Source organism: Vicia villosa, unplaced genomic scaffold (assembly GCF_029867415.1).
Source record: "Vicia villosa cultivar HV-30 ecotype Madison, WI unplaced genomic scaffold, Vvil1.0 ctg.001623F_1_1, whole genome shotgun sequence".
Taxonomy (NCBI): Eukaryota; Viridiplantae; Streptophyta; class Magnoliopsida; order Fabales; family Fabaceae; genus Vicia; species Vicia villosa.
The window spans coordinates 390,336-418,179 of NW_026705676.1; positions in this window are offsets into that span (position 1 = coordinate 390,336).

A 27,844-nucleotide genomic window follows, 5' to 3' on the forward strand; every position below is an offset into this window, starting at 1 on the left:
GGACATATTGTAACACCCCAAATTCTATCCAAAATTATAATGCGGAAAATATCAGAGTGTTTTAAAATTTCAAACAACACATCGGGGTATCACATATCAACATAAAACTTCAACTCGTATCTCATTCAATTAAATGATACATAGCATTCAAATTAACAATCAACTATCAGCTTATCTCAACTTAAACAACTTGGAAGTATAATAAGTACTTCATATTATTCAACTTTGAATAAACGATTATAATAACAACAACTAAAACATTAACAACCTAGAAATAACGATATAAGCAACCTCCCGAGTGCTACGTATCAGAGCGACACACCAACTGGACTCGATGAAGCAATAAACTTCCACAGCTATACTTGAGTACCTGCCCATTTCCCATGGTAGGGGAAATATCAGCAGCAAGGGTGAGATATCAAACTATATAAATAGGATCATGATAAATCATATACTAGGTAAAGAATATAAATGAATCACCGCCTCACACAACATCAACGTAAATAGCACAAAGAACATCATCAATGAATAGTCATGATATCAACATATAAACATATTCAACAAGTCATCATATAAGCATCGTCCACAAGTCAACACATATGCATCTTCATCAAGTCAACACATAAGCATCTTCATCAAGTCAACACATAAACATCTTCAACAAGTCAACATATAAACATCTTCAACAAGTCAACATATAAGTGCCATTATCAATATATAATCATTTTCAACAAGTCTATATATAAGCATCTATATCGTCATATAAGCATCGCAATGCATAATCAACAACTCCAACCAATAACAACGGATAACGACTCAAATGCGACTCAATTGTGCATATGCATGTGGTACCAATCGGAGCTTCAGCCCCCGTCACCAATTGCCCAATTCAGAGGCACAAGGCATAAGCCTTCGTCACTAATTTGCCAATCTAGGCCGTCACAGAGTATGCATATGAAATGTGACTCAACAAACAAGACAATGCAGCATACTCATCACAATCACATATCGTCACGAGGCATAAGCCTATATCACAATCAATTACCATCTATACGAGGTAATTCACGTCACCATAATATTTCTTCTTCACTTAGTCACAAAATCATCTTCACAAATATACACAACATCACATATTACAAATCATCACAAAACATCGTCATGTTTCGACACATCGTTGCAATTATACAACTTCACATATAAACAAGTCATTACATATATATCCTCATGCTTCGACATATCACAACAAACAAACAACTTCGTGTATTAACAAAATCATCACAAATATACAATTTGCATATCATCAAGATTATTACAATTATCATCACGTTTCGGCACATCGGCATAATTACTCAATTTCACATATTAACAAAGTCATCCAAATCAAAACCACAATTTTCGATCAATTTGTAAGATAATCTCAACCAATTAATAATCCTATCTTATAAAGTTTCAATTCAATATTCTATTTCCAATTCCATTTCCAATTTACTATTTCATTTTCTATTCTAAATGTAACATTTAATATAAAGGATACTCAAATCCACACAATTTTGGTTGATTCATAAAATAGCACAATTTCAACAAAATATCAGTACCACATTAACCTACTAATTAAACTTAGCTACCACGTAAATTTTAATCAAATTCCGGACAATTAATTATACCTCTTAATTCGGCTATTTCGATCAAACAAAACTGTTTTAGTTTCCACTATAGCATACTACTGTTTCCAATTCAATTTATTCACTACTATTTTCTATTATATTTTATTTTTATAGATATGTTCCATTTCCATATATTATACTATTATAATATATTAAGTGACCATATGAAAATGTTGGAAAACAGAAGAAAAGCAAGTTTAACAGGAGAAGAAAAACAAGTTTAACAGAACACATTGGCACATCACATGGCACACATACAAGGAATGTCACTTAATGAAAACAAGGAACATATAATGAGTGGCCTAGGAACGTAAAATGACATCACACATTGGCTGCCGGACATCACAAGTTCTTTGCGTCGAACATCAATACGCATCAGACCACCATTTTCGTTATTCTTTCATTTTTCTCCTCATTTTCCATTACAAACAGCATTTAATCCTCATTTCATTTTCAATGCATAACAACATTAACTTATGAGAATAAATTGCAATTAACTTATTAGAATAAATTGCAATTTCAACGGTGACAAAGAAAATAAAATTAACACAACACAATAACCAATTTATACCCTAACCCACATACAATCCATCATATTCCCATTTAGGTAGAAAGAATCCCCCCTTACCTTGGATTGAATGCAACTCTAAGAAGACTCAATAGAAAATTGGAGGAAAATGACACTTTAGAGCAACACTTTGGGTCTCCTTCTTCTCCTCTTCACAACCCTAGCCCCCTTTTCTATTCTTTCTTCTTTGTCTTCCTTTGTTCCACTCCTTCTTATGTTTCTATCTTTTACAAATAACAAAATGAGACCACCACCACTTAGTCTCTATTTCAATAATGGGCCTAATAAATTTACACCCATAATAATTGAAGATACCATAAAATAAGTCCAAATTAATTTCTACACTTAATGTAAAAATAATACTTCCACTTAAACTCCATTAAAATAAATTCCGATTATTTTAACATACTGACTTATTACTCAATGTTTCATATTTCCGGTCTAATCTGAATTACTCGGAAAATTCTCAAAACACTAAACATTGGCTCATTAATATTTTTAATACTAAAAATATAAAAATATTCGATTAAATATCGATCCGCTATCCCAAACTAATACCGACTAAATCGTCCCAAAATGCGAAAATTTCAATAAACATCTCAATTAATAAATAGTATTATTCATAATATTATTCTTCCGACTATCCGACTAAAATCCAACTTTAACTTAATAAATCCAAATACGCCTCTTAAAATAATACCGACCATCCAAATTCGACTAAATCCAATATTTAAATCCTTTAATAATTTAATTAACCAATTAATCAAATTCGGGGCGTTACACATATGGGGTCTTGGACCAAAAAAAAATACAGGGACTAAATTCAAAAACACGCTAACTTACAGGGACGAAAACACTATTTAAGCCTATCTATAATATACTGTACTTTTGTACTTGATAACAAGAAAAAATATTAAGATTGGTAAGAGCCCCTAACCCCCACAACTTAATCTGGAACTTTTCTTTTTGATAAAACAAATATGGATGAGATCATTATTTTTATGAAATTAATGATATAAATAAATATAAGAAAATGATAATTTTAGTTTATTTATCATTATCATTGTTTTGGATTGGGCCGATGCATGGCCTAGACACAGCAAGAGGCCCAACTTCAGCCTATTTCAAGGGAAATGCCAAATCTAGTTCGTCATCATCAGTGGCGTCAACTTGTCCATACACCGGGCACGCACCACTCTTTGTTCAACCTGACAAGTCCACGAGCTCCTCGAGTAGGGCTACAGACCAAGCGGAACTATAGGCATATAGTTAACCAGGCGCTCCCTGCGAGCATCTCTGCCTACCCCTTCAGTCTGAGGACCCTCCTCCTCGTAGGATTCATTCACTTACAACCCTCCGAATAAAGCGAAATTCCCACCATCCTTAAAAGACCGCGTCTCCCCTTAAAATTCGGAGTGATTGACCCATAATGGATATCAGGTGCTGGTCTCCAGTACACATGTATGATTGTGGCAGTCTCCATTTTGGGCCCGGGCATCTAGTCCAAGATAGAGATATTGGCCTAGCACTGGAGGGTATTATAAACACCCTCTTTCACTAGAGGGTCTGGTAACTTCATTCATTCTCAATCTTACCTTGTACTTGCACTCTAATTGCTCTCTCTTTCCACTTTGACATCAAAGTACATTGTAGATACACGCCCCTCAGTTCACATGAATCCAACATGTTGCAGACCCTGACGATCCTCCTGATCCGGTGAGATCAATCATAAATTAGTGAAAAAATATATTAACATCAGGTTTAAATTTTATGTAGGTTCTCAGAATTGGCAAAAGAAGTACAAAGATTTGGAGTAGATAGTTTGATATTGCCCTGGTAAGAATATGATTGTATTGTTAAGTTGAGATGGGTGCTACTTGATATGCAAATATTTTGTTCACCCTGAATTCTAAAATGAGAAATCTCCAAAGTAATCAACTTTGGAAATGCTGAAAAAGGATCTGCTCTGCCTAAAAAAGTGACATACCTTAGATGCAAACTGCTTAATGCTTGAAAACACATAGGATTGGGAAATAATATTTTTAGAAATTCTTGAAAGGTGTGGCATGATAAAAAGCAAGATGGAAAGACTTGAATAATTACACTGGACATGGATTTCTATTTGTTGGACATTGTGCGCAACAACATAATTTAAAATCCTTTCAAATAGACGACACTTCATGGAAATGGGAGAGTGAAGATTAAGAGCGTATGGTGAGGCTGAGGCATCGCGTCAAGTGTGAAGAGCTTAATGAAAGAGTTGGAAGAGGCTTCTAGAGATTTCTTCATAGTGTGGAAAGAATGCAAGTATGAATGGCTTCTTTGGCATTAAAAAATGAGAGTATGTGAAGAAGAATACAAATTGGTAAACAATTTAACCTATCTTCATTTATATTGTTTCAAGAAGAGTGAGAAGATGCTTTAGGATATTTTTCCATCGATATTTTAGAAGACACTTCTAATGAAGACGAATGAATTATATTGTTGACAGAATGCTAAAAAATTCTATTCCTCTACGTTTATAAGTTGCTTCAGATGTGTGAAAAAGATATTCAACAAGATATTTAAAGTAGTAAACTTAATTTACACTTTGTAAAAAAAAGGTAAGTAATTATTTTTTTTTGTTAATTCTATTATGGCGGTACGCTCTGCTCTCTCGCGGCCTTCAAGCCTGATTTCAAGTTCAGGTGGCACACCCCCCACACAAGCACCACTATTTTTCTTTTTTGGTTTTAGGAATTTAATATAGAAAACTCCTTATATTAGTCATAATAGAGTTATTAATTTATAATTTTAATTGTTTTTACTTTGACTTATTTTATATAAAAAAATAAAGATGGTAATATTTTTTAATCCCATTATGTCAGATGTCGGATGAGGTTTGAATGCAAATTGCTAGGTGGATAGAATTGTCGAATTATAGAGCGGATGATTTAAAGGAGAGTTTTTGGAAATGGCATGTGTATTGTAGTGGCAAGAAAGTGAAAAGAGGAAAGGCGGGGTGTGTGTTGTTGTCAATCCTTTGGAGTTTGTGTTGTTTAGGAATGACATTATTTTCAAGAATTTTGTGTGGAATTCCCGGGATGTGGTTTGGGGGTGAAAGCCTTGATTTGGAGATGGTCGTTTATTGGGAATATTTCTCACGCCAATTGTAACTTTTACGAGTTTGACAAAAACCCGTTGTTTTACATCGATTGCACACTTGGATATTCAATCTAATCTCTAACATTCACTTTTTATTCACGTATAATGATGATTCAATCGGTTGCAGAGGCTTCTATTGAATGATGATGTAATTGGATTCCAAAGATTATAATTTATAACTTGTACATAATACATTTGCAGAAGCTTGAATCGCTGGATGTGATTATAGATGTGAAAATAACCTTGTTATCAATTCAATGGTATATTTTCAACCTTGTTATCTCCTTTGATGTTATATATAATATGTTTATATCTTTGAATGTTTATGTTACTATTCTAAAACTATTTTAAAAATGTTTATGAACTTGTTTTGGCCATTTGGGTACGTTGATTTTGGTTTTGCTTGACATATGAATTGAGTTCTTGTTTATTAACATGGTTTCATTATTTTTTCATTAAAACATGTTTGAAAAAACAAAATAAGCTTTTGTAATGACATTCTCCTTCTAGATTCATTTTTGTTAATTAAATTATATGAAAGGGATGAATAAGAATTACTATTTTGAATATTATAATACTCACATTGTGTTTATAGTTAATTATATTAAAATAAATTAGTTGAATTTTGAATTGAATTTGAATTTAAAATTTTGATTTCTTCCGTGAATTAGTTGAATTTGAGATATTTAAGGTTCTGTGGACAACTTATTGTTGTGTTTATTATTGGTGGCTAGTGGGTAAATTATGATTTTATTCCTATCTAAAAAAAAGACTCCAAAAATGACAATTTGTGGTTTACTATATTTTGATGGAGACTTTGGCATGGTTCTGCTATGGAAAAATTTTAGGACCATTGAAAGAGTTGGAAAAGAGAGTGGAGGAGACTATAAAAATATGTTGAAGAAACAAGCGTCAACTAGAGATTTAAAGATTACGAGACATGTCAATCCTTCGGAATATGTTGCCAAAGACATTAAAGTGATCAAAAAGTATGTCGCCTCTCTCTTTAGATTTTCTCCTTTAACTGTATTTCTTGTGTTCTACATTTTAATCAAGTAAACAATGACACTATATGGGATATATTCTTTAGATTTAATTGAGAGTATATAAATTTCTTACTTTATTAATCAATCACAATTTAATATTATTTTTCTCGACATTTCTCAAACAATAATATAAGTCCTTATACCATTTTAGATTATCTCAACTCAACATAGGATAACAATTGGATACGAGAGATTAACAATTAGACAAAAAGAATGAATTGACTAAATTAATGAAAATCCATTTGCTGCCGGTGTTTTACTATCATGAGCACTTGTTATAGAATTTTATTGTGAAAATAAAGTTACGGTAAACTATAATCATAAGATAGAGACTCTCTCTATCTTAGATCAATATCAGTTGTTGAATATGTGAAGGACATAGTAGCCGTTAATGTTGAGAACTACCATAATTTATCAACTTCAGGAATTTGGTAGAGAAATATTCCCACCACACCAAATGAAATCGTGTAAAATATTTCACTTGTATGACATTGATCATTTACAACTTCTCCACTGCTAATTAAACAAATATACCTCTTAATTGCCTTTCTAATTAAATTACACCTCAAAACATCAATTAACATATAATTCATATTAATAAATCAATAACTTGTTAATATGTATTTTATGTAATTGATGTTTTATGTTTAATTTATTTAGACAATTAAAACATGCAATTATTGAGATTGAAATTTCGATAGTGTTAATAAACCATGTCATATCGGTGAAATACTTCACATGGCTAAATTTGGAATGGTTGAAATATTTCTCTCACATATTCATGAAATTGATAAGCTACGGTGGTTCTCAACTTTATCTATTATTATTTCCATTATGTACTCAACCATTGGTTTTGGTATTATACATGGAAATCTTTCTCTCCTTATTTGTTTAATTTCTATGTTGAATTCCATCTAGTTTTATTTCTAAAAGTTTGAGTATGGGTTGTATCCATGGCCTTGCTATTTCCAAATGTAGCATAAGAACATACCATTTCATCTAAAAATTTGGGCATGAGGAGGGTGGAGGTAATGCCGAGGCTAAATAAAAATAGGAAGAAAGTGGAGATGAATAGAAGGAAGATTGCGAGAAAATGGTGAAGAAGACGATGATGACTAGACTGCTGCCATAACTTGACCATCATCAATGTGAATCTTTATTTACTTTGTTTTATTGTTTTGTTTTTTAATATTATCAGTTTTTCATCAATTTATGTGTGTTTTATTTATTTTACTAATAATGGCATCGACAGGAGGAATTTGGAGATGTTGATCATTTTATATTTAGTACTTGAGCATGTCCATGTTTCCAAACATCTAAGTATCTGTTGTAACGTAAATATTATTAAATGTATGTATGATTTCTATGAATGTGTATTGAATATGAACAAGTATAGCAGGTAAAGATAAAAGTTGCGAGAAACTTGCAAGGCTAGCTATGTTATGCGCTAAACGAATTTTATGCTACAAACTCGCATAATGAGAATTTCTTAGCTTAGCAAGGATCTCTGCAAAACCAGCCTTATTTTTTATGAGTTTAGGACATGTTATGATTCTCTACAGGGGTAGAATACAAAGGAGATTGAAATTGAGCCTACACTTCAAAACACCTATGATATTTTAAAAGTTTTCAATAATTTGCATGCATACTTGTTTACAAAATTTAAATGTTTTGTGTATGTTTGTTCAGTTTGTTTGTCGACGAATGGTTCAAATCATTGAAAAATCAAATCCACATGAGTCACAAGATTAGGTTATTGACAATCAAGAATGATGGAATGATAAAAAATTAAATCTTTTAAATCCTTTATTCATGATTAATATTGTTATTATCTTTATATTAATAGAATGATCATAAATTAGTTTCTTGTTTAAAGTTTGATTTTATTACTTTTTTTGTGAAAATTGTAAGCCTAAACCAAGTGAAATGAATGCATAGCTCCCATTTTACATATATAAATGAGAGTAGACATGCATTCTTACCATCATAATTTTTCATAATTCTTACTATTAGTTAATGTATAATGATGTCGTGGATATGAACAATGTATTATTTTCTTATTTAGGAAAAAACTACTAGACTAAAATGCTTAACTTCTGAGGTGTTATTGGTTGATAACCCATTTGAACCTAAACTTTGACTTTTTTTTGTTTTTCGGAAGTTACAATCCTTAGCCAATTTTAAAAGAAGAACAACATTCATACCATAACTTAAGGATAAAAGAGAATTAAATTTTCAAGGGTTTACAAAAATGATAAAACTGGGGAGCATGAAATGTTTTGAAAAAGAAGAAAAGTAAGTAGGAAATGGTGATCATGATAAAAAAAAATAGATTTGTAATTTGACAAATCGAAAAGAAAAAGAATGAAAATAAAAGGAAAAAGTTTTAGTTAGCTAGTTTATGAATATATCAATTTATTTCTAAAATTTTTAAAAGAACATATGCTTTGATAATGCTAATCATGATTCATTGGCCAAACTTTGCCCTTAGTTTCAGATTTATAATAGACTTAATTCCCTTCCTTATGTAACTTGAAGCTACTAAAATTAGAAAAGAAACAAGAAATATTTAAAGCAACATCTTCATCCATACCTGATGGAATATTTGACTTCTTGCTTCAAAACTCTCCTTCATTAATTACATTTAAGAGGTAAAATTTGCATTCTACATTTAGTTTTAATTTTGCTCCTATGTGTTTCTTTTTTATTTTCTTTCAAGTTAGCATTTGTTTGATAATGTTGTTTCTAATCATATTTGACATCAACTTTGTGATAGGATTTGTTATAGCAGCGTTTCTTTACTTGATTTAGTTGACTATTGGTAGTTTTGATTGATTTTATAGAAAGTTTTTTATATGTCTGATTCATGTGTTTTTACTTGTTTTAAAAAAATGATAGGTTCATGATTTGTGGAATGGTCTTGTTAATATCTGTTAATATCTTGCTTCCTATACTATATTTGATTGGTATATTTAATTTTCTTTCTATTAGAATTGACTATTTATTTTCTTGATATTGTTTCCGACTGGTAAATTAAAGGCAGGCTGATGAATGAACAAATAGAAGCTAGCTAGAGGAATTTGAGAAGCATTGGAATCACTAGAATTATCATCACAACATGGACAAACTATAACAATTAAAAAATTTCTTAGAAAAATATTCTCACTAGTCATATAGTAATTCTAAGATTTTAATAATGAGTTAAATATTGTTATATTTTAACATAATTTGCATATTTTAATGCATTGGGTTGTCATGTGTTTAATCATATTTTAATATACTTTGATATATCCTAATATATTTTGTTTATAAAATGTTGGTTCTATATTAAAATCAATTTACAGATTTAGTGGTAAATCTATTTAATTTCATATGATACAGAAAATTTCTTTCAATGCTCAAAGACAACAATAATAAGAAAGCATGTACATATGCATTTCCTCAAGTTCTTTATTAATTCCACGGCTGACTTTAATTTCTTAGCTTAATTTAATATACTTTTTCTTATTCAGATTCCTCGGAAGGTAACTCTGAAAGTGAAGAAGATTCTGAAGGCGAGTCTGACTCTGAATGTGAATCTAATTCTGATCTAGATTTCGATGATGATCTAAACTCTGGTGGTAATCCAATCCATGATAGTGGTCATTCCTTTGAAGTTGGGACTTCTGAAGATAGTCTAGCATATGATACTATTTCAACTTTTGAAGAAGATTTTGAACAAGTTCAAAGGATACAAAGAATCAGACTATACCAAGAAGATTTGCAAAGTATGACATGTTGCATGATACTAAGATAGAATCTGAAGGAGAAGTCATTCAGTGTGCCATGTTTGAAGACTCTGAACCATTTAGTACTGAGAAGATTTAAAGAAGTAAGTGTGGCTGAAGTCCATGAAAGAAGAAAGTGTGGCTGAAAGCCATGAAAGAAGAACTCGAGGCAATAGAAAAAAATAAGAACAAGTATAGCAGAAAATGATAAAAGTTACGAGAAACTTGCTAGGCTAGCTATATTATGCGCTAAGCGAATTTTGCTGCTACAAACTCGCATAATGAGAATTTCTTAGCTTAGCAAGGATGTCTGCAAAACCAGCGTTATTTTTTATGAGTTTAGGACATGTTATGATTCTCTACAGGGGTGGAATGTTATGCAAAGGAGATTAAAATTGAGCCTACACTTCAAAACACCTATGGTATTTTAAATGTTTTCAATGATTTACATGAATATTGTTTACAAAATTTAAATGTTTTGTGTATGTTTGTTCAGTTTGTTTGTCGACGAATGGTTTAAATGATTGAAAAATCAAATCCAAATGAATCACAAGATTAGGTTACTGACAATCAAGAATGATGGAATGATAAAAAATTAAATCTTTTGAATCCTTTATTCATGATTAATTTTGTTATTGTCTTTATATTAATAGAATGGTCATAAATTAGTTTTTTGTTTAAAGTTTGACTTTATTACTTTTTTAGTGAAAATGTGTCAATATAAGTCAGCAATCCTAAGCCTAAACCAAGTGAGATGAGTGCATAGCTCACATTTTACATATATAAATAAAAGTAGACATGCATTCTAACCATCATAATTTTTCATAATTCTTACAATTAGTTAATGTATAATGATGTCGTGGATATGAACAATGCATTATTTTCTTATTTAGGAAAAAACTACTAGACCAAAATGCTTAACTTCTGAGGTGTTATTGGTTGATAACCCATTTGGACCTAAACTTTGACTTTTTTTTTGTTTTTCGGAAGTTACAATCCTTAGCCAATTTTAAAAGAAGAACAACATTCATACCATAACTTAAGGATAGAAGAGAATTAAATTTTCAAGGGTTTACAAAAATGATAAAATTGGGGAGAATGAAATGTTTTGAAAAAGAAGAAAAGCAAGTAGGAAATGGTGATCATGATAAAAAAAAAATAGATTTGTACTTTGACAAATCGAAAAGAAAAAGAATGAAAATAAAAGGAAAAAGTTTTAGTTAGCTGGTTTATGAATATATCAATTTATTTCTAAAATTTTTAAAAGAACATATGCTTTGATAATACTAATCATGATTCATTGGCCAAACTTTGCCCTTAGTTTCAGATTTATAATAGACTTAATTCCCTTCCTTATGTAACTTGAAGCTACTAAAAGTAGAAAAGAAACAAGAAATATTTAAAGCAACATCTTCATCCATACTTGATGGAATCATTGACTTCTTGCTTCAAAACTCTACTTCATTAATTACATTTAAGAGGTAAAATTTGCATTCTACAGTTAGTTTTAATTTTTCTCCTCTGTGTTTCTTTTTTATTTTCTTTCAAGTTAGCATTTGTTTGATAATGTTGTTTCTAATCATGTTTGACATCAACCTTGTGATAGGATTTGTTAGTAGCTTTTCTTTACTTGATTTAGTTGACTATAGGTAATTCTGATTGATTTTATAGAAAGTTGTTTATATGTCTGATTCCTATCTGTTTTTACTTGTTTTAAAAAAATGATAGGTTCATGATTTGTGGAATGGTCTTGTTAATATCTGTTAATATCTTGCTTTCAATATTATATTTCATTGGTATATAGCTATGAGCTATGAAGCACGAACGCATATGAAAATACAAGACACTGGCACGTCGACACTATTGAGAAAATGATATAAATTTAGCATAATCATGTGTGCCGGCATCATGTCGTTGTCGGACATGTACAAATGTCAAACATATTACATAAGTGACACATTGTTGAAACATATTAATTTAAAATTTTAATTTTTTTTCTATAAGGATTGACTATTTACTTTCTTAATATTGTTTGTGACTGAGAAATTAAAGGCGGGCTGATCAATTAACAAACAGAAGCTTGGATGAACTATAACAATAACATTTTTTCTTAGAGATATATTCTCACTAGTCAGATAGTAATTCTCAGATTTTAATTATGAGTTCAATATTGTAAAATTTTAACAGAATTTGCCTATTTGAATGCATTGAGTTATTATGTGTTTAATCATTCTTTGTTTGATGCAGCATACATGGCCGGTCCTTTGAATTTGGGTGCCTTGGGCAATCAAAAAGTGGTGCCTCTATAATTTGTTTAACAATAAACAAATAAGAATAAAAGAAATAATTGGATAAAAAATACATTTTCATTTAAATCAATGTTTATACTACATCAAAACATAAACCAATATAAAGATTATATAAACCACTCTAAAGAATATTTTAATCTTCTTCTTATTCATAATCAAGGTTCTTTAATAAAATTCTTTTCAATTGAAATCAACACAATACTATTTAATCTAGCTTGTGACATAGTAGATCTCAAATAAAATTTTAATAATTTTAATTTAGAAAAACTTCTCTCAGCAAATGCAACACTGATAAGAATAGTCAATATTATTATATAAGCTATGCATGTATTAGGAAAACAATTAAAAGTCTTTAAAAAATTCAATATCATATAGCTTGATTTTGATTCCACAGTTAAAACTTCTCTAATAACTTTCAATTCTTCAAACAAAATTTCACCATCAAGATCAAGAGAATTGTCATCTTTTAAACAAGTTTCAAGATGTTTACAAGATGCTTTCAAGTCCCTATCAAATAATGATCTAAGCTTTTTAGTACTAAACAATCATCCAAAAATATTTTCATATGTGCTATTCTGCTCAAATCTTCTATCAAATGAATCAATTGTTTGATGTATAATATATAACACATTCCCAATCTTTTCAGCACTAGCCTTAGCATTTACAAATCTATATTCTCTACATTTTTTTTATTAGTTTTGACTTTGTAGTGCCTCTATATATTTGTTAGCATGTATTTTTCAAAAAAAAGAAATCTTAGCAAATATTTTTATAATAGAAAATTCTCTTTTAACATATCTAGGGATACAAAAAATTTTGGTGCCCATAAAATTATGGGGCCCAGTCTCCCGCCCCACAAGCCCGTGCTCAGGACCATCCCTGCAGCATAGTATGATGATATATCCAAATACTTTTATGTTTATAAAAATGTTGGTTCTTTATTAATATCAATTAATAGATTTAGTGGTAAATCTATTTAATTTCACTTGATACAGAAAATTTCTTTCATTGCTCAAAGACAACAATAAAAACAAAGCACGTACATATGCATCTCCTCAAGTTCTTCAATCCATGGATTTGAATAAATAGGTGACTTTAGTTTCTTAGCTTAATTTAATATATTTTTTCTTATTTAGATTCCTCGGAAGGTAACTTTGAAACTGAAGAAGATTCTGAAGGCGAGTCTGACTCTGAATGTGAATCTAATTTTGATTCAGATTTCGATGATGATCTAAAATCTGGTGGTAATCCAACCCCTGATAGTGGTCATTCCTTTGAAGTTGCAATTTTTGAAGGTAGTCTAGCATCTGATACTTTTCCAACTTCTAAAGAAGATTCTGAACAAATTCAAAGGACACGAAGAATCAGACAAATATCAAGAAAATTTGCAGAGTTTGACATATTGCATGATACTGAGATAGAATCTGAAGGAGAAGTCATTCAGTGTTCCATATTAGTTGACTTTGAACCATTTAGTACTGAGAAGCTCTAAAGAAGAAAGTATGGCTGAAGGCCATGAAAGAAGAAAGCGTGGCTGAAGGCCATGAAAGAAGAACTTGAGGCTATAGAAAAAAATCAGACTTGCTAGTTGACCGAGCTTCTAAAGAACAAGAAAAACATTAGTATCATATGAGTTTTCACTTGGGTGTTAGTATATAAATCCAATGTGATTTTAATTTGTAACAGGATTCACAATTTCAATTTTGAGATAGATATTAGTTACACACACTTTCTCTCTTCTCTCTCATCTTCATCCTCATCTTCAACCATGTGCCCCAACAATTGGTATCTAGAGCTCCGATTAGATTCACAAGGAAACATGAGTGTAAGTGAGGCGTGTGTGATTGAATTTGTTTCTTAAACTCGCGTTGAATTTACGATCAAAATTGGAACAGAATCATATCACTTGTTACTGCGGGATGGAGAAACACGAGTGTTAGGAATATCTGAGTGAAATTACACATGAACAAAGATGAACAGAGGAAATGGCATCTTGAACATAAATCTTCCAGTATTTGGTAAAAATAAATGAAATTGGTGAATGATTCATATGCATGTGTTGTTTTGCACCCAATAGTTTTAGTATGATAAAGTACCCGATTACACTCTAGAGTGATTGTGGTCACCAATGAGATAAAGAAGGCTCTGAAAGCGTCTACTAGTAAGAAGAATCAGAATAAGCCTTAGTCAGAGGCCATGGAGACACATGATGGTTCTCTAAAGTTAGAAGCCTCCAACTCTGATGAGAAAAAGCATTAAAAAGGAAAAGAGAAATGCGGAAAGAGAAAGGTCTAGTGTTACGATTGTAATAGGTTTGGTCATTTTGCTAAAGACTATTAGTCAAACAAGGAAAGGATGTCAAAAGAATCAAACATAGCTAGAGGAGACTCTGATGATAAACCTCTATTATTGATGGCTTCTGAATTTGATGGTGGATGTTTGGTATAATTGTGGTATATGGAAATGGCTGATTGATTTTGACTCTAGAAAAAGAACAAAGATCATATGTACTAATGATAAGTACCTTAGTTTTGAAGGAATCAGAAATGTCAAAGTCAGAGTGAAGAATGGAAAAACTGTTTTGATCAATGATATTTTGATATGTTCCTTATATGAAGATTAATCTGATGAGTGTATATCAACTAATTGAGAAAGGTTTCTCAATAACTATTAAGAACAATCTCTTGAAGTTCTATGGTTTTTATTAGAAGCTGATTATGCAATACGAGTCGGGAAGCAATAGAATAATCAAGGTGAATATGGAGATACCTAAAACTAAATGCCTTAGTGCAGAAGGCACTGAATGTGACAGTGAGTTGTGGCACAAGAGATTGGGCCATCTGAACTTCAGAAGCATAGTGAAAATAAGTTCTAAGAAGCTGGTACATGGCATTCCTAAGATTGTGAATTTTGAGAAGTCATGAGCGATATGCATGAAAGGAAAGCAACCTAAAATTTCAATTGCATCTGAAGTGGCTCCAAGAGTAAATCATGCTTTGGGAGTAGTACATTTTGATGTATATGGGCCATTTGAAGTACCTCACTTGGAGGAAATAAGTACTTTTTGTCTTTTATGGATGATTTCATAAGGATGACATGGGAAGAACTCATCAAGTTTAAGCATGATGTGTTTGATGAGTTTCAAAAGTACAAAGTGAATGTTAAAAAACAGAGTGGTCAGAAGCTAAAAGTTATCAGAACTGATGTTGGAGGTGAGTACAACTCTACAGAGTCAAGATGTATTGCGAGGAGAATGGAATTGAGCATGAGGTTACTTCTCCATACACTCCTTGCCGTAATGGTCTTACTCAAAGAAGCTTCAAGATATTCTTCCATCTTATTATGAGAATGATAATCCAAAGCAGTGGCTCAAAGGATACCGAGGTGCATAATGAGTTGCTACAAAATTCCTTATAGTGTTTGTAATGAGATTGAGTTGCTGTTATTAAAATTCTAGGGGGCACTAAAAATGGGGAACGGAAGATAAATTGGATGAGTTAGGAGCGAATGTCACAACCCAAAGGTGGAGAGGGCATGGGGCATGGTGTTTCGCTGATGGTGTAGTTTCTTTAGGTTGTGTTGTAAAAAACTCGAATTGGGAGATTTCCTGGCAGCGTGCAAGAAAATTTCCAGCCACGTGGATCCCGCTTCTGTAGAACTTAATGGCATACAGTGGGGAATGGAGATGGCAAAGGAGCTTAAGCTTGATAAGGTTATTTTCTGTTTGGATGCGATGAGCATTGTTGATAATATGAATGGAACTGATGTCATTGCAGCTCTAGATCCTATATTAAAGTGTTATAGACTGGCCCAATCTTTCCAATAGGCTGAATCCACTAAATGGCAGGAACCAGCCCACTAAGCATTGGCCCAATCCGTAGAACCAGCTGGAGGCAACCTCCCCCTTTCTACCAGGCACGACTAATCGTAAGATTTCCCGTGACTAAGTATTATCCGAGCACGCCTAACTTCTGTCCTTTGCAATAGCTAGTTCCACACATTCAGCTAGTCAAGACCTAGTCAGTGATCTTCTATATTTTGGGCCGAAAGTCACGCCCAGACCCACAAATATAGCGTGACACAATCTTCGCCAAGAAGCTCGTTATAAATAGCCCTCTACCGCTAGAGGGCCAGATAATCCAAACTTTGCCCTAAATCTCATATTTTCTGTTGTACATTGTTGTTCTATTTGTTACTTTGGCATTGGAGTGCCTTGCAGGTACCACCCCCTTTTTTCTCATTCATCTCCGAAGATCAAGCCTACTGTTGCTGGCCATCTGTTCTGCCTGACGCGAACATAAAGATTGTAGTAATCTTCTTGGCAGTTTTAGACATGCTTCCCTTTTGTTTCTTAGTAAGACTTTTATTTCCGATGCTCACTATATGGTGAAACTTAGGAAGACTGTTGGTCCTAGAACCTGGACTGATATTATTCCCAATTTTGCAGATATTGATGTACGTTTGGCGTTTTTGGCTTGTTCTTAATCTACATGATGTTTGAATTAAAAAAAAAATGAAGCATTTAAACATAAATGTTTGACTTAGGTCAACAACTCTATAAAGTTTTAACATAATTTAATCAAATTAACCGATTATGGATCTCTAAATCCTAATGGACCATCTAACTAATTGGACTAATGAGGATTATTTGATACAAGATAATACACCCTCTTATACAAAAAATAAACAACCAATACCATGAAAATATAAGTTAATTAAAATTTTAAACAAAATCAGACGAAAATTAGTAGAGAAAAATGATTAAATCAAATAAGATTAAATATTAACACCAATGCAGGCAAATTTGAGGTATGACAGTAGCATCATTGTAGTCCATATCAAATCATCATGAAGCTTGGAGAGGAGATTTATCAAAATATATAGGGAATTGCAAAGCTGTTGTCGCTGAGCTATGTGATGTTTATGAAGTTTTGAACGATGTCTTTGATAAATGTTAAAGTAAAGCTGCAAATACATAGTAAAGAGGCGGTGTGAGTAACTACTACAGGGTAACTGGTTGGCTTCTCCTTGATTAGTAATGAAGGGAGAAGAAGTGCGCAGATGAGTTTGTAAACTTATGAGCGAGGATCCGTCAAGAAATTCCATTTCATATCCTCCGAAGTTAAGATCTAAAAAAGATGTGAATATTTTTTACTATCATACAACAAAATTTTCATTCAAAAAACAAAACTTAATTGTACTCAATAAAAAAAAATTTATTTCTTACTATGTAAACTTTTTTACTCTTTAAAAATAAAAAAAGTCAGTTAAACATTACAAAACATATAAAGTTTTTCTTATTATTTTATTTTACAGTAAGTTTTTCTTATTATTATTAAATATTAATATTAATTGTTGTTCCTTCCCTTCAGACTCGTTCCATCAAGTCCTAGAAATTCGGTCCTTGACGAGAAAATGTTGTCCTAGCTTCTCTCTCAACCATCACTATAAGAACGAACAGTGAAAGCTTGAATTCCAAAATACATCACTTTTTATTCTATAGATACATCAAATATATTGATGATTCAATCGCTGGATACATTTGCAGAAGCTTGAATCGTTAGATGTGATTATTGATGTGAAAAAATGCTCATATCAATCCCGATTTAATGGTCATATCATGGTTGTCAAGATCTCGATCTAGATCTTAAAATCTTAAGATTTTACGATCTCATTCACTCTCAACGATCCTGATCTTAAGTAGAATCGCATGTTGTAATCAAATTGTAAAAAAATGTCCCTAATGTCTAGTAATTGGCCAAATATGTCCCTAATGTCTAACAAATTGTCCATCTGGTAGTAATAACATATAAAAACTCAACATACATGTCTAAAGAATTTGAAAAGGAGTCATTTTATCACTAATACACTTGTCTAGTAACATATATCATGCAATTTTATGTTTTACGATCTTGTTACTCTCTCCCGATCTTGCAAATATAATTAGGTAGGATCTTCCGATCTTAGCTACGATGTCATATATATCAAGCTCAATGTTTTCATTATTTTAATTTTGTTGAAAGATATGGTTGTTTACTTTATGTTTTCTACCCATCTCTCTAATAAATATTTAATTCTATAGTTTAAAATCGTGATAGATGTAATATCACTTTTGTTTTCTATATGTTCCTTCAAACTAGAGGATGACAATATATATTACAATGGTTAATAAGTGTAGATTTTGATTTGTTGGAACTATAGTGATTATTACTAATTGACATGAGTTTTCGATTCTTGATAGTTTAGAAGTAGAGAATTTGAGCCCCAACGTTGAACAATTTTAAAAGTGGATTTATTTTTTGTATTATTTTCTATATTATATATTCTAATTCTAGTTGATGTTGCAGCTGTCATGCTGAATTTTGTTTTGTTTTGTTTTAGTTTTTGCAATGACATTCTCCTTCTAGTTTCATTGGGTAATTAACTTATATGAAAGGGATGTATAAGAATTACGATTTTGAATATTATAATACTCACATTGTGTTTATAGTTAATTAGATTAAAATAAAGTAGTTGACTTTTGAATTGATCCTGAGTTGAAAATTTGGACTTCTTTAGTGAATTTTGTGGACAACTTATTGTTGTGTTTATTAATAATGGCTAATGGGTAAATTGTGATTTTATTTCTCTGTTGTTAAAGTTTTCTTTGATTGTTATGTGACAAATAAATAATATATAGAAAATAAATTATTGCAATGCTTGTTATTGTTGAATATTGAAAATATGTTGAGTTTTTATAAGAATTTGAGAGTACTATTTTCCTTTTTTGCCTTCTTTGTTTTCAAAAACTAGCCCTGCCATGTTATTATAGGGTATTTATATTGTTTGGTTATGCAAGTATCTTTCAATGCAAGTATTTCTTTGTTCCTTTCCTATATTTTGAAGGAGACTTTGGTATGGTTCTGCTATGGAAAATATGAAGACCATAGAAAATCAGTTGAACAAGAAAGAGAGTGGAAGAGTCTATGAAAATATGTGGAAGAAATTAAACAAGCGCCAACTGAAATATGTTGCCAAAGACAATCAAGTGTTCAAAAAGTATGTTACCCCTATCTTTAATTTTATCTTTTGACTTTATTTCTTTGTTTTCTACATTTAGATCAAGTATACAATGTAATTATATGGGATATACCATGGTTTTAAATTGCGGTCGTGGATGCGGTTGCGGTTGCGGTTGTTGCGATTGCGGCCAATGCGGTTGTTTCTATGCGCATTGCGGCCGTTGCGGCGTGAATTTAAATAAGGAAATATTTGAAATTCACCATTAAAAAACACTTAATGTTACTATTTTATATTACAAATTACATGTAAATTGAGTTTATGGGTTCTCAAATGTTAAGTTATGATAAAATATGTGAAGAAACATGGCTTAAGGTTGTTGATTCGAATTCTAGTGTTATTGGACGTGTGATTACAAATCACACCGCAATTGCGGCCTGATGCGGATGCAGAGGCTACCGCATCAGCAATGTTGCGGCCGCAATTGCGGTTGCGGACCGCAATTTAAAACCATGGGATATACCCTTTAGATTTAATCAAGAGTGTTTAAATTTCTTACTCTACTAATCAATCACAATTTAATATTATTTTTCTAGACATTTCTCAACCAATAATATAAAATTTTACAAACAATTTTTTTTGCTAGCATTAATAAATTTCTTTAATATGGGTTCTTATTAGATTATCTCAACTTGACATAGGATAATCATTGGATACGAGAGATTAACAATTAGACAAAAATAATGAATTAACTAAATTAATAAAATGTCATTTGCCGCCATTTTTTTACTATGAGAACTTGTTATAGAATTTTATTGTAAGAAAAAGAAGTTATGGTAAACATTAGTATAATCACAAAAGAGTTAGAGTGGGAGTTGTGTCTAGACTAAATAAATAAGAAGGAAGAGAATCTCTTTGCCTAATGCCAAGATCAATAGTTAAATATGAAAGACATATTAGCAGCTAATGTTAAGAATCACCATAACTTATCAAATTCAAGAACTTGGAGAGAAACACAACTTATCAAATTCAAGAACTTGGGTGAGAAACATTTCCACCAAATGAAATCATGTAAAGTATTTTCCAGTAAACAATTACACCTTTTAATTGCTTTGCAAATTAAATTAAACACAAAAAATTTCAATTAACATATAACTCATATTAACAAATCAATAACTTTTTAATTAAATATTATTTTAGCAAGTAACTATGCTGGTGCTTATAAAAGAAATTGTAGTTGATTCAATGACTGCACCGAAACGATTAAAATATTTTTAAAAAAGAAGAATCTTAAAATTAAGTCTCTCAATGTTTCCTGACAACATTAATTTAATTGTGTTTCTTTTTATACTAATGAAGAGAAAATGAGAAGTGTAATGAGTAATAATTGAAAAAAATATTATTGTTGATGGGCCAACAGTCCATCCAAGTTGGACAATAGCCCATAACATTCACAATATTACCCAGGCAGATGAAAGAATAATCCATGCCAATGAAAATAAAATCAGTTTATATTATGATTTTGTTTCCATATCGCAGTTATATAATCCCCCGATATAACTCATTGCATACATCTTGTTATAGTATGTTATGGAAACGAAAATAGAATTTAAACTTTTTTTATTGATATGGGATATGCTTTCATCTTTCTAGGTTATGTTGTCGATGCTATTAGCTTTAGTCTAAATTGGACGGATTGTTAAGACATCAATGATCTTAAGAATTACATTTTACACTAATGTTGTCAAAGAACATTTGGCGGCTCTTAAGTGAAGGCTTTTCTTTTTGTTTTTTAAAAATATACTAATCGCTTTGATGTTGCCATTGAATAAACTATTTCTGCTTCATAATTATAATGTGAGTATAGTTAAGTAATAAAATAAATTTTAATAGAAAATTTAAAGATTTGCTAATGAGTTTTATGTTATTAATGTTTTGTGTTTAATTTAATTACAAAGACAATTAAAACATGCAATTGTTTACATAGAAGTTGAGGGAATGTCAATGATCCATATCAACTCCATAAAATACTTTAGATGATTATATTTTGTGTGGTTGAAATATTTCTCACATATTCTTGAAATTGGTAAGCTACGGTGGTTCTCAAGTTTATATGCTATTATATGCTATTATGTCCTTCATGTATTCAACCATTGGTTTTGGTATTAGACATGAGGATCCTTTCTGTGCTTATTTGTTTATTCTCTTTGATGAATTCTATCTAGTTTTATTTCTAAAAGTTTGAGTAGGGGCTGTACCCATGGTCTTGCTATTGCCAAAAATAACATATGGGCATACCATTTTATCAAAAAATTTGGGGATAAGGCGAGTGGAGTAATGCTGAGACTAAAGAGGAAGATGAACAAAAAGAGGAAGAAAGTGGAGATGAATCAGAAGAATAATACGAAGAAAATGGTGAAGAAGAAGATGATGATGACTAGTTTAATCTTAATAGATTTTCAATAATTTATGTGTGTTTTATTTATTTAACTTACAATGCGATGGAAAGAGAAATTTGGAGATATTGATCATTTTGTATTTAGTAAATGAGCATGTCTAATCTTCCAAACATCAGAGTATCGAGTATCTGTTGGGACATCATTATTTTGTTTTTTTTGTAAGCAAGATATATTGATAAGAACAAAGTTCTCAAATCGAGATAATAAAGAAACAGCCGAAACCGAGGAGGAAAAATTGTCCACCAATTGAAACCTAACTTAAGTAGAATAAAGAGTTTTTGTCAAACTCATAAAAGTTACAATTGGGATGAGAAATATTTCCAATGAACGACCATCTCAAAGCCAACGCTTTAGATAAGTGATTGTTATGTCGGTTATTCAGTATAAGACGAAAGGAATGTTTAAGTTTCTCATGAGTATTTTCGATATTGATTTTTGTAGACCATTTTTATAGGGACCCTTTTAGAGTGTCTCTCTCTCTAGTCTTTAATTATTTAACCTTCGATCTTTTCACGTGGAAAGATGATTTCAGATGTGTGATATTGATTTTTCTTGCAGAAACTAAGAAGTGAGCCGACTATAGAACTATAGTATAGGGATCTTGAGCTTGTGATAACTGTTTATACGTAATAGTGAAGTGTTTTTAACGTATTGCTGGTTGGTGAAGGTGAAGTTGTACTAATATTGTGGAAAAAGTCCCGCGTCTTGCAAAAACCCTATCAAAAACCTATCATTACAAAGGAATAACCAAACTACAGTATTAAAAATTTTAAATGTTGATACATTACCCATACCACATAGTTATCTATTATGTAAGACTTTCTCTTTCTTATTGCTCAGCCAAAGTTGACTCTATAACTTATTATTCTTTTGTAATCTGAATGCAATGCTTTGCTAATCTTCTTTTATTCTTTTTATATTAATGATTACAGACACAATATTTCTAAGCATGACTATTTACCAGCGGTGGGAATGACAGTTTATGTGGATAAGTCATGGCGAGTAATAGTCAAGTAATTAAGGCTACCTACAAGTTGTCGATATAATAATGGATCATGCAAAAGATCACCTTCATCACAATGATATTTAACACTAACCTAAAGGGGAGTATCTACTGGATTAGCCGATTAGAGACCAATAAAAATCAAGTCTGTAGCATGCTTGTGTTGATAAAGAAAGATACCCTTAGATGTGGAATGAAACTCAAAACTAAGAAAATAATTCAATTTACACAGATATTTCATATGAAATGAAACTTGTAACTCCTGTTTAAATTTTTGAATGGAAGCATGATCAGAATCCATAATAACCATATCATTAACGTACATAAATAGTAAGTCAATTCCCGTTGATGTGCTATGAATAAATAAAGAAGAATCATACTGACTCTGAGTAAAGGAAAACTCAAGTACATTGGAGATGGAATTTTTATACCATGTTATGGGTGCTTGTTTCAAACCATATAAGAAGTGTTAAAGCTTGCAAACACCATTGGATGAAGAGAACTTGCCTTAAGGAAGTGTCAAATAAATTTCTTCAGTTAGGTTACCATGAAAAAAAAGAATTATTCACGTCCATTTGATGAAGAGACCATCTATTAAAAGAAGCTATGGATAATACAGTGCGAACATTTGTCATTTGGCAGCCGGTGCAAATCTCTCATCCTAATCAATTCCATATTCCTATTTGTTTCCATAAGACAATCAAGCGAGCCTTGTAACGGCTGAGGGATCCATTAAAATTCAATTTCATAAAATACACTCATTTGCAGCCAATGGATTTGAAATTAGAAGGACAAGAGATAATATCCCATGTGAAATTCTCTTGAAGAGTCTAAAGTTCCTAATTCATTGTTTTTATCCAACACACATCTTTCACAAACTGTGAGTAACAGGTAGAAATATATATGATAGAGAGTGTGGCAGTTAGAGAAATATGCGAGGGATCATACCTGTTTGGTGAATATCTATCTGGTGAATATCTATCTAGAGAAATTGTTATTGCTCTTGTTGAGTTTCTGAATAGGATTGCCCGTAAAATCAAAGCTACACAGATTTGGGGTAGATAACTCAAATTTGTAAGAACCATATGTTTATATTGTTAAATTAACAAGAGTGACGCTTGATATGGAGAGGTTATCTTCATCATCAACACTACAACGATCAATGATCAAAGTATTCAAACATTTAAATGACGAAAAGGGATCAACATAGCCTTTATCATCACTGCTATGAAAGGCAAAGAACCGTAAACACAGGTTGGTTAATGATGGAAAATTAAGAGAATTTTGAAATTCTCTAAAAGGACCAGTACCAGAAGTAATTGTAAGAGAGGTTAAAGTATGAGAAGAAAAGTAGAAAAGTGGAAGGCATTTGCGACAACAACCCATCGTCATCTCTAATATCTTGACATTGTGGGAAAATGCATATCTTATAACCCTTTTGAGCAGGTGATGGTTCGTATGACCCTTACTATAAAATTTGAGAGCGTGCAGAGTTGTTTTGTCATCGCGAAGAGACAAAATTCGAGACACAAGTTTATTGAAACTCGTGAGAGAATTGAAGTAAACACAATCCAGGGAAAGAACAGGAAGAAGCTTCCAGAGATTCTTCCATCTCGTTTTGAGGATGCAAGTTTGAACCGCCTGTTTGGCGTTCAAAGTGGAAATTATGTGAATTAAAATACAATCAGGTAAATCACTGAGTCTGTCTCGATTTTCATCAAAATTGTAATTTCGTCTCCTTGTTTTCATGGTCTTTGAGTTTTCTTACGAGAAAGAGAAGGAACTTTGATGAAAAAAATAGCTATGCATTGTGCCAAACCCTACTAGGGTTTATTTATCAGCCAAAATATCTTTTTATATAGTAGAAAAAGTAATAGTATTTTCATTGTTAAGTGATGGTATGGTCTTTCTTTTTAAATACTCGTACATTAAAAAGTTTTTATTATTATTATTTTTCTATTCAATTAGTTTGAATCTAATACCAGGCACATTTAAACCCTACTAGGATTACATAGTTATATGAAAATATAATTTGAAGACATTTAAAATTTTAATTTGGTCTAGAGGTGGAGCTTGGGCCTCAAGGGCGTGCTTCCTTTGAGGTCCTGAGTTCGAAGGAGCCCGGGGCCAACTTTTGAAGGCTACGTGAGGAGCCTAAAAAACTTCTCTCGTGTGGATTAGTCAGCACGGAAGGAAGAATACCACTCTATTAAAAAAAAAGTTATAATACTTTATAAAATATTAAGCTTGTTTCTGTTTCCCAATGCTTAAATTGTGTAAGCTTTCTAAAGTCTTTTACCTTTTCCTTTATTTCCATATTTTAAGGATTTTATAATTCATTTATAATCGGTTACAATTGATATTTTAAGTATTTTATAATTCATTGATTTCCTAATATAGAAAAATAATGAAGGTAAATATTTAAATATTTTTTTTTACAATTTCGCTGATAATTGGCCCAAAGCGGGTAACAAATTTCTTTGATAATTGGTCCAAAGTGGGTAACAAGTACGTCAAAATAACCGTGGCGGTTGTTTGGCTCGCTATTGTGTGGTGTTTGTGGCTGAACCGAAACGGATGTTATTTTCAACAATACCAAATTCAACTTCCTTGATTGTAAGACCGCTATTGTTTCGAGGTCTTGGTATTGGATGTCCTCTTAATGTAACAATTCAGGTGTTTGTAAAAAAAAAATTTGGAACACTAATCCTCTCTTTTGCTTTAGAGAGTAAATTTTTGTAATCTCTTTGAGTGGAGTATCGCTTATGCTCCCTTTAAATGGATTTGCCTATTAAAAAAAATTTAAAAAAAAATAAACCAACTTGTATAAAAAAATATGAATTTTTTTTTTTGAACTTAAACCAACTTGTATAGAAAAAACATGTGAATATTTTTTTTGAACTAAAACTAACTTGTATAAAAAAAAATGTGAATATTTTTTTTAACTTAAACCAACTTGTATAAAAATAAGATGTGAATATCTATAATATAAGAAAGTTCTATCTTTTTGAACTTTCTTCTGCCAAGTGGCTTCATGTGAGAAGAGAATTTTATCCTTCAACTTTGTTTCTGGAGACTCCACATCGCTGCTGATTTCTCAACTTCTCTCCCTCAACCTTCCACTTTCCAGCAATTACACATGCAACGGTTACACAAATGAAAAGTTTACTATTATGTACCCATTAATATTTCAACCATCCAATTCATCATGACTCTAATATTTATATCCCTTCATACGTGTTTCTCTATATCATTTTCTTTCGCACAAAATACTCAAACATGCCAAACCTGTGGCCTGTTTAAAAAATTAGGTATAATTTTTATAATCAGATGAAAGTGCAATTTTTGTAATCTGTTAATGTTTTGATTTTGATGAGTTGTTTTTTCTTATATTCTATTATTTTGGTCTTATGTTGTTTAGAATGAGATCAAACGACATCAGAACAAACCAACTGACATCAGGTATGTTCAACAAAACTCATCAGGTATGTTTGTTTGTTATTGTTTTGATTTTGATGAGTTTTTTTCTTATTATTTTGGTCTTATGTTGTTTAGATACGAGGGTGGAATGAGATCAAGCATCATCCGAACAAACCAACTGACGTCTTGGTTTAATTTTCTACATTTATGTAATTTGTTAGGGTTTTCATCAAAACTCATCAAAACTGATCTGAACAAGGGTAAAACTGCCATCAGTGTTTTCAAATCATTATTTTTATTTGATTTCTGTCATTTTTGTAAGTACAATGATAGAGTAGGTAAGAAATAGAGGTTAATACAGATGTAATTACAATTTTTGTAATCAGAGTGCAATTAATTTTTGTAATAGGCTGAAAAGAGGATAGATAAATTAGAATAGATAAATTATACAGTGATTGTATATGGTTCATTGAAGTGGTTTGTTTGTTACTGTTTTGGTTTTAATGAGTTTTCATTTTCATTTTTTACGTTGTTTTGATCTTATTGTTGAACAGTTATGTTGGTTTTAACTTAGAAATGATTCCACTTTTATAAACCTGATCTTTCCAACTTTACTTTTGAACAGTTATGTTGGTTTTAACTTAGAAATGATTCCACTTTTATAAACCTGATCTTTCCAACTTTACTTTTGAACGGTTCTTCCGGTTATTCTGTAATTAAAAGTCCCATCTTTTCAACTTTACTGTTCAACTGTTATTCTGTAATTATAAGTCTCATCTTTCCAACTTTACTGTTGAACGGTTCTCCCGGTTCCAATCTTCCGGTTCTTCTAGAATTATAAATCCGTCTTTTCAACTCACTCTATTTTTGATTGGTTCTTCCCGTTCTTTTGGAATTGCAATGTGTTGATTCGTTCTTCCAGTTCTTCTGGAATTGCAGTGATATTGGGTCACAGTTGTTGTTGATATATTTTTTTGATAGAATTTAAAGAAGAAAAAAAAGAATAGGACTAAAACAACAAAGAATAAATAAAATTTAATCCATTATATCTAATGAATTTTTATTTGTTTTATTATTTCTATATATGTTACTGATGCATAATTACGATTTGATCATTAATAAACTATATATTTAGTTAATCTCAAATTATTTATTTATAAATTTTTTAACCTAAATAAATTAGATTTTACTTTAAATAACTAAAATAAAAAATTTTCTCCACAAAATCCAAATCAAAAATAAAAAAAGTTAAAATAAGAAAAATAAACGGAAAAAAAGTATTGCTTTTATGTTATTATTCAAGTAATTTAAATTATAAATAAGATAGACATAAAACATAATTTTTTTTTTCAATTTTTGAGTTGAGAATTCTATTTGTAAAATTATTATTATTGCTATATTAAACTCTATAATGGATAAATATTTATAAATTTGATTTTTCAAAAATATTTAGGGAGACACAACA